The sequence below is a fragment of the Parus major genome, chromosome 1 (genome assembly GCF_001522545.3).
Source record: "Parus major isolate Abel chromosome 1, Parus_major1.1, whole genome shotgun sequence".
NCBI classification, from domain to species: Eukaryota; Metazoa; Chordata; class Aves; order Passeriformes; family Paridae; genus Parus; species Parus major.
In genome coordinates, this window is record NC_031768.1 from 22,003,017 (window position 1) to 22,011,648 (window position 8,632).

Consider the following 8,632-nt stretch of genomic DNA (forward strand, 5'->3'; position numbering starts at 1 on the left):
ACTCTGTGTGTGTGTGACTAGTGGGATTACACGTGGTGGACCCAAGACACCTGTCTGTGGCATCCTTGCCTCCACTTGTCTGACAGATTTGAGATTCCTTAGCACATTCCTGAAGAGCAATTTATAAAAGATAATTCAGGGGATATTCAATTTTTATGAAATGTTGCATGAAGGTAATAAAGCCCTGACCAAACTTTCAGAAATTCTTTGTACATATGATTAGTGTGTTTGCAGAGCAGCTAATAATATTTAATAAAGCATACAGAATCTGCCTGAAGCACAGGTCTTCACAACAAAAAGGGGGTTTCTTTGTTCTCATTCTTGCTTATTTCTAACTTCTTTCTTGTTTTCTTCAAAGAGGGCATCATGCATTTCAATTTTGTAATGGACCTGAGCATCAAATCTACTTAGATCAATCCACTGAACTGTAAAATAATATGCAATATAATACACTGAATTTTAACTGTGCAAAATAATCCCATTCTCAGTAAAGTAAGCAAAGAGGTCTAATACAAGAAGAGTCTTCAATCTTTAATTTAAAAGATATATAGTCAGAAATTTTATTGTAAATATTGTTTTGATTAATGCTTTCAAAAGCGAATCCTTAAACAGTTAACATACAGTCTCTACTAGAAAGAGGACATTAGAGGTACAAATTTATGATTTCATATTAATATTTAAATATATGTTCTCTCTTATTCCAAATTTAATACAGATAAAATCTTTGTCGTCTTGGGAGGATTTTACATTAATATGTTCCTTGAATTCAGTCTTAAAGTGCCATACAGCAGTTTACTAACTCAGGTATAGGATTTTTGTCAACTTTCTTCCTCCAAGCTGTTGATTAATTAAATGATCAATAAAACTCTAGGAAGCTTTATAATAGTATGACCAGGTTAACATTTTAATTCCAAAAATAATCAAAATATGAGCAAATTCTGCATCTCCTTCTGCCAACATACAAGATTGTTCCTAATTTTAACTTGATGTGTTTTGCAAACAATTTTTTCTGTTTGGACAACATTTGTACTTCCATGTATGTATAAGAAAAGAAGTATCAAATATAAAAAATGTCATAAATAAAGAGCTTCTAAACCTATTAAAATTTGTCCCAATATTGAGCAATGGATCAGTATTTGCAATCACCACATTCATGCATGTGTGTCTATAAGTCCTTTTTAGAACATAAAGCACTGGAGCTTCATCCAGATTTCAAACTCTTAGCATAGTGAACTGTTTTCATTGGTGTCCACACCACTAAGAACATCACTAAGGACTTTTTCTACTCTATCTAAATTTTCTTCTACTGTAGTGAAGAAAATCATCAAATTTTTATGAACAGAAGTCTTAATACAGTAGACTACTTTCAAATCTTATTGAATGGCAGTTGCATAGTCTGATAGGTCAATATCAAAAAGGGAGACTTAAAGACTAAGTGAATCATGAGGAAACTCAAGAATGACCTGGAATAAAAACAGGATACCGGTCCCTGCTTCTACTGCACATGCATTTGTTTCTTTCCCTTTAGTTTGACCATGAGGTCCCAATTTAACTATGCTGGTCTTCTGTCTTCCTTCCTGCCCATATCTTGCATTTGGGGATCACTACCTCACTTGCTCTATGGAGGGCAAGCTTAAATACCTGCCAGCTTTTTTTTCTGTCTGCTTGTTCCTGAGGGCACTCAGTCCTGTTGAGTATGTCCTTGAAGAGCTGGAAGATGTCCTGACTTTTCTCTTTGTCTGACCCACGTCCCTCAGGACTGTGAAGTCCACCAGTGGCTCATGACTGCACTGCAGACTACTTTCAATCCTGAACCCACAGGCAGGGCACTTACACTGGTGACCCTCAGGGTCATTATCCTGTTCCTTCTAGTAGGAACCTGGCTGGAGAAGTTATCCTCCATGCATTCTAGGAGTCTCACATGTGAATTCAACCCACAGCTTTTTTAGCTTTTACTTTCCCAATTCTCTCCCTGATCCTGGTGGTAGGGGTGTGAACGCCTGGTTACGTGTGGCTTGGCTGCTGGCTCTCCCTAAAAACAGGGAATTTTCTATTTTTCCAATTCCTAAATTATAGGTTATCAAAATAAGTTAGATGAACAAAATACAGCAACTCCATACTTGTCAGCTAATAAGCAGGAGCTGGTTTTATTTATTAAAGCATTAGAGATTAAAATATCTATTAGTTTTCCTCCTCATGACAGTGACTTCTCAACTGAACAACAATTACCACTGGAGGTGGTAAATAATTAAATATGGAGGGGAAATTATTCTTAATGAGTAATCTTATTTCTTCTCATAAGATTCTCTTGGTATCAAAATTTTTGGTAAACCAAAATTTTTTGATTTTAGTTGATAAAGCTTCCTGCATACTGCATACAATAGAGGTTGAAATACTTTATTATTAGTATTAGTTTTTCTTCTTTGTCTCTCTCATGATGACTGTGAAGAGATCAAAATTGAGAAATCTACAGAGGCAAGAAAGACATCCTTTGATGTGGAAAATAATCCAGGGAGGATGTGGAAATGGGCACTGGAATGGAAAGAGGCTGCTATAAAAGATCAAAAGAAATAGGTCCCAAAGAGAACTGGCTGAACAGTAATTGGATGTTTCCTTCTGAAGGGTCTGATTAATGGTAGCAGGAGTATAAATTTACCTTAGAGCTCTTTCCTTGTGAGCTTTGTGTACATATCATATTTATATATGTGCATAAAGTTATTGCAGAGAATTTTATCCTAATTTGTGCCATACTGTGGAACTGCAACACTTTTTAAGAAAACCCCAACATATTGGATGCACAACATACTACACAGAGATCATGTATTGCTTCAAATGATGGCAACTATACTAAAAACTTATATTGTTATCAAGATATTGATTTCAGAGGGATTTACAATACTCTATCATATATAAGGACAATTAAAACCAGAGGTTGTTAGTGCAAATTTAATTCCTGCACAAAATCTAGGGTAATCTAAAATTATGACAGATTAATAATTAGGCTGAGTAAACTCTATGGAGATCACTGCTTTGGGAGAAGTTCAGAAAGGGAAAGCTTGGATGCTCTAAATAGGATTTTGTAAGGTGTAATGCAATTTAGTACTGTAGCAATGTTCTTAACAAAGGAAATTTTTCATTTACATTTCTAATTATATTTGCTCTATATTTTAAAACATAGCTGAAAAATACAATCTTGCTAAATAGTAGAATCATATTCAGGGCCAAAATTATCTTTAAATTGATGCATATTCTTTTCTCTCTAGTTGGGATATGAAATGTTTTAAGAAACTCCATTATATGATAATCTTTATTGTCATAAATATTACAGCCCATGTCATGATGCTTTTGATAATTCTTTGAAACAAAATGCCTAGGGATATAGCTTGGTTTCAGTTGAGTACATTACCTCAGTTGCATATCAACTGATTCCCAAAAAATCAATCCAGATTTAACCAAGGTATTTCTGCTCTTGGTTCCCTCATTTGCATGCAATTTGCAATTACGAATAACAGCTTTTCTCACATAACTCACATATAACTGTGTAATGTTCTTTTATAGTGTTTTTGAGTTATCAAATGGCTTTTGGAAGATTATTCTCAAGGTTTTATAACCTTTTTCTTCTCCTTACTTGATAAAAGAAACTAACACAGACAAAGGAGGAAACAAACCCAAAAATTAGTATAATCCTATAGCAAAACCAAAAGAAAAAAACTTTATAAACCTTGGTGAGAGTTTGAATTATAAAAGAAGTTTAAGGATTTCTTCAGTCTAATATCTGGGAAAGTAAAAGTAGAATATTTTTTATTTACTAGACCTCTTTAAAAAAGAACCAACGTAGCAACAATAATTGAATATCCTCATCTATTTTAACTGAAGCAAGAGCAAGTATTTGTCCTTGGGGCTAACCAAATACAGACCTCATCTTTCTTCCAAATAACCTATTTATTTCTTGCAGGAATTGAGAAAGAAACAAAGCAAAGAATTGTCTACCAGATTTTATTTGACAGAATCCAGTTAAATGGTGAGAAATAAAGCATGGTCCATGGACTTAGTTCAACGAAAAGCCTTTAACTGTGAAGGGATTTTTTTTTTTCCTTCTGAAATTATTAAAATTAAATAGTTTTATATGCAGGCCAACAATCTAGTTGATACTTCATAAAATCCAAGTTTAATACAGCTATTATTTCCTGAAACTTATTTAATTCTTACATCACCACTGAGCTGAAAAAAAATTACCTGAAAAATCTGAGTAGCATAAAAACTTGAAAACTCTAATACTGATCAATAGGCATACAGGTCTAGACTTTCTCAGTGTTTATGGACAGACTATAATAATGGTGATAGGAATAGGTCTTTAACTGTATTCAAAATTCATGTGCATTTCCCCTTTCTTCATTTTTCTTGTTTCAGTAGAAGAAAATAAAACCAAACCAACAAACATCCCACACCAAAAACAAACAAACAAACCTCCAAAACAAAACAATAAAATAAAATAAAAATCAGTATATCTCTTCTGTCAAATAAAATGTTGATTTAAATTCCATACTGTAAATTTAATTTCTGTCTTCTACATGATATGGTAGCAATGAATGAGAGATAATTATTTTTTTATTGTGATTAATTGATTCATAAAATATTGGTCTACTTGGTTCTCAGATATTCTTTCCCTTCCTGCTAGATTTAAAAACTCAGTACGATTTAAAACTTGGTTTTTACATGCAGAAAGTGTAAGAATAATGTCTTGAATATCAGAAATCAGCACAAATTTAAGAAAATTCATAGTAAATTAAAGACACAACAGAAAGCTAACTCTTCCAAAACTCAGAAATGCTTACCAGTAACCTAACCTTAGTTGTAGCTCTCTAGTTCATTAAGGCTGAGCCATTTTTGATCCAGGCACTGTTATTTATGAATATATCTGCCCAGACAAGAAAAATTAGAATACCTTCCTTCCAAAAGCCATATCCACCAGAATAAAATTATAAACATCCTATCCTACATTAATCAGGCAGCCGTTGCAGATGAGGCATGGCTCATCTGTTCACACTTCCATGAAAAATATTTGAATCACTACATATTTTCCTTTCTTCCTGTGGAATAATAAAAAGGGAAAAGAACCCAAAAACCCTCTTACTAGCAAAAAGGTTTAAATTCTACTTTAGGGATGAGGATGAGAAGTTTATCCTTTCTAATGTAGAATTCCATTCCAAACTCACTTCTGGTTATAATCCCATGACTAAGACAATTCATAGGTAAATACACTGAGATTTTTGCCAACAATATGTGTTAATTATTAATAAACTAATTGTCTACCTAAATGAAGCAGAGATTTAAAAAGAAAGAGCCTGAGAGAGAAAAATAAAAAATAATGAAGGTGGAGTTGAGTTTCATTTCAGTATTTATATAATTTTGATATTCAATTAATTTTAGTAGTATTTTCTAATATTGCTCTTCACAAGGAGTGAAGAACTACATGCAAATAAATTTGCTATAAGAGAAAGCTACTATACCTGTGAACATATATTTAGGATGGAAATTAAAATAATATCATGGAATTTAAAATGGATTAAGAAATATAACTAATATTAAAATACTTGAGAAATGTATAGATAAACTATGCCTGTGGTTCTAAGAGTCTGTGTTGGACAATCCAAGAGGTGTAATGTTCAAAGAACACCACAAGACGTCCCAGTTACAAGGAGTACTTTTGCTATCCAAATTCTAAGGTATAAAAGTACAGTATTAATGCTTCAGTTCAACAAGACACTTCAGAATTAATTAAAATACATGTAAATAGTGCTAATAATAAGATGATTTTTTGATCTTATTCCTACAAGGAGAAAAGGGCAGCTGAGTTTTTAATAGGTAAAAAGTCATAAATATTTTTCTGGTATTCAGAAAATTTGTATGATACATTAGCTAGGGATGCTGCCTTTAGAAGAGTTACTTCATACTAGTATCATTAGTAGAGAATTTGCACACAAAGAAAAATTATAAATAAGAAAATACCAAGGACTGTCTCACTTATTTTTGCCTGCACATCAGTGCAACCTCTCACTAAAGTCAATGGAAAAATATGCCTATTCCATCAGCAGAATATGGCCAAATGGTGCATTTTTGAAAATTTTCACCTTGGCCAGTGAAAATTCACTTTATATTTAATGTTTTTCACCTGTGTCCATTTCTACTCAGACACTTTATTTTCCATTTTGTTTCATCTTTTCTGTTAAATGTATGTGTGATAATTATCTCCATCTCGGTTCTTCATCCTCTGCACTGTGCAGTATTACTGAATCCTTCTGTCAATCACAGTTGCATGGAGCATATGTCTTTATCCCTGTTCTATCAGTATACAATTCCTATTGCACTCTGATGTGAATTCAGTTACTCAGTTAAGAACCCAATCCAAAGGATCTCATATCCTAATCTTTTTTCCACTGAATATTTTATGTGCTGCTGTGTGTCATGGGGATGTACTGGTGTCCAAGTCAATTATATGTTCAGCTTTGCTATTTTCAAGTCCCACTGTCACTTCCCCATGAAAATTAAACCAATTAGTAATGTATGACCATGTTCTTATTAAACATATCTAACGGGCTGTCAAACTCTGTCCATTATCTACCTGGGAAAGCAGTCTTTGGAATTTTTAAAGCCATGATGTAAAATCAAATTCAGAAATCTCTTACCATATTTTAAAACCTTACAGAAGTTTAGGTGTATAAAGTTACCATACCTCAGAAGTTATACCTCAGACATTGAAATTAGTTTTTCAGCAATGGAATAACTAATATCTGTGTCGTCTGTCAAGGTATCCAAGTTCATTGGCTTTACTTTATCAGCTTCCTGTTTTGGAATAATCAAAAGCTGTGCAATTATTCCTGGTGATTTGCTAATTTTTACCAATGGTGTGTTATTCCTTTCATTGTTTTTTTCCTCCTTTGGTAAAACACCAGAGTACCTATTCACCTATGAATTCCTAAAATGAGTCATGACACAGAAGTTAAGACAGGCTAGTTTCTCAGAGTGTAAAATTCATCATATAGAAGTCCTGATAAAGTTTTGTTTTTTTCTATAAGGACTTAAATTGAGTGCAGTGATACATACTGTGTTTGTTGTGTAGCTGACTGAGGCACATGGACCATGCTATGCAAGCAGAAGTCACTTTATTACACTAATCACCAGCACTGATAGTTTCCTAACTTCCATACAAAATTTTACACTTGGGCCCTTTTGCCCCTATTCTCTTAGCAAAACAATATTTTTGGTTATCAAAACATTCTTTTGCACTAGCATTGTCCTTGTTACATGTTCTCTCGTCAGAGTGTTCAGAGTGACCAGATGTGATGTCTTCAATTTTGTTCTTGCCTTGGGTTCATCTCTCCCACACCTTGTGCTGTACTGAGGCCAGGAGGTCTGAGGTGCTGCCCAGATCAGCTCCTGCAACTGTCTGATCTTCCTGCCATACTCTCACTGCTAATGACAGGACAATGTGTTGTCCTACCTTTGCAAGTCCTCAGGACTGCTCTTGTTAGGCTTGATCCATCTGAATTTGTATTCCTGCAGTTTTGCTTTACTTGGTGCACGTGTAATGATAATCTCTCTACTTGAACAAATATCTGTGGCTAATGTGCATTATTCTTGCTTGTTTTTATAAAGATAAGAGTGTTTTACATCCAAAATAAATAATAAATAAATAAACTATTAATCTTTGGGTGATATTTACAACTCTTAACACAATGAAATACTGTCCTGGTATGAACAACAGAAAGGGCCCTGACAAGCTGAGATAAGTGTGCGGGGTAGAGGAGTACTGACATGGAGTAATAAAACATGGGGTATTGGTCTGGCACTGGAAAGCCCACAAATAAAAATAATTCATGAAGTGTCAATTAAAGAAATGTAAATGAAAGAGGAAAAAAATTGGTTTAGTAGCAACAAAGTTAAAGAAGAAATAGTACCTAAAATATACAAAAATCAGATGTGACGTGGAGACCAGTGAAGAAAAAAATACTAACACATGAAAGTGACACCAAGTTGATCCTAAAATGTGGAAGAAAATATGTACATCAACAAGATATGTTACCTGGTGAAGAATTCTAGAAGCATGTTGCTTCCCTCTCCAGCAGCTGAAACTGCTGGCTTTAAGACCTGGGAGAGCAATGTAAAGGTGAGCATCACCTCAAGAAAAGGAATGGTAACTATAAATATGTAAGTTACAATTTTAATGACATTATAATTACTATTGAAATCTTCTCTGTAGGGAAATACTGTAAGTATTACTATTTGCCTTTTTTTCTCTAATAATTAGATCTAGACTAAACATTTTTTTCAGTTAGATTTTTAATATAATAATAATAACAATAATAATAATAGTAGCAATGAATTCTTAGGTTTATACATTAAGTGTGTTTTCTGTTGGAACATAAACAAGATTGTGGGAACCGTTAACTTTTTACAGAGGTAATCTTTATGAACAAATTGGTTTCTCTAGTGAGAACTGCATCCCACTAATAACAAACTAAATTTGGATTTCTAAGTTCCTTTCATATATCCTCCTGTAATGTGTTTCAAACAGAAATTTGGTTTCCTCAGTATTTACTTGTCTAAAAAAAAGGAAAAAAAAAGAAAAAAG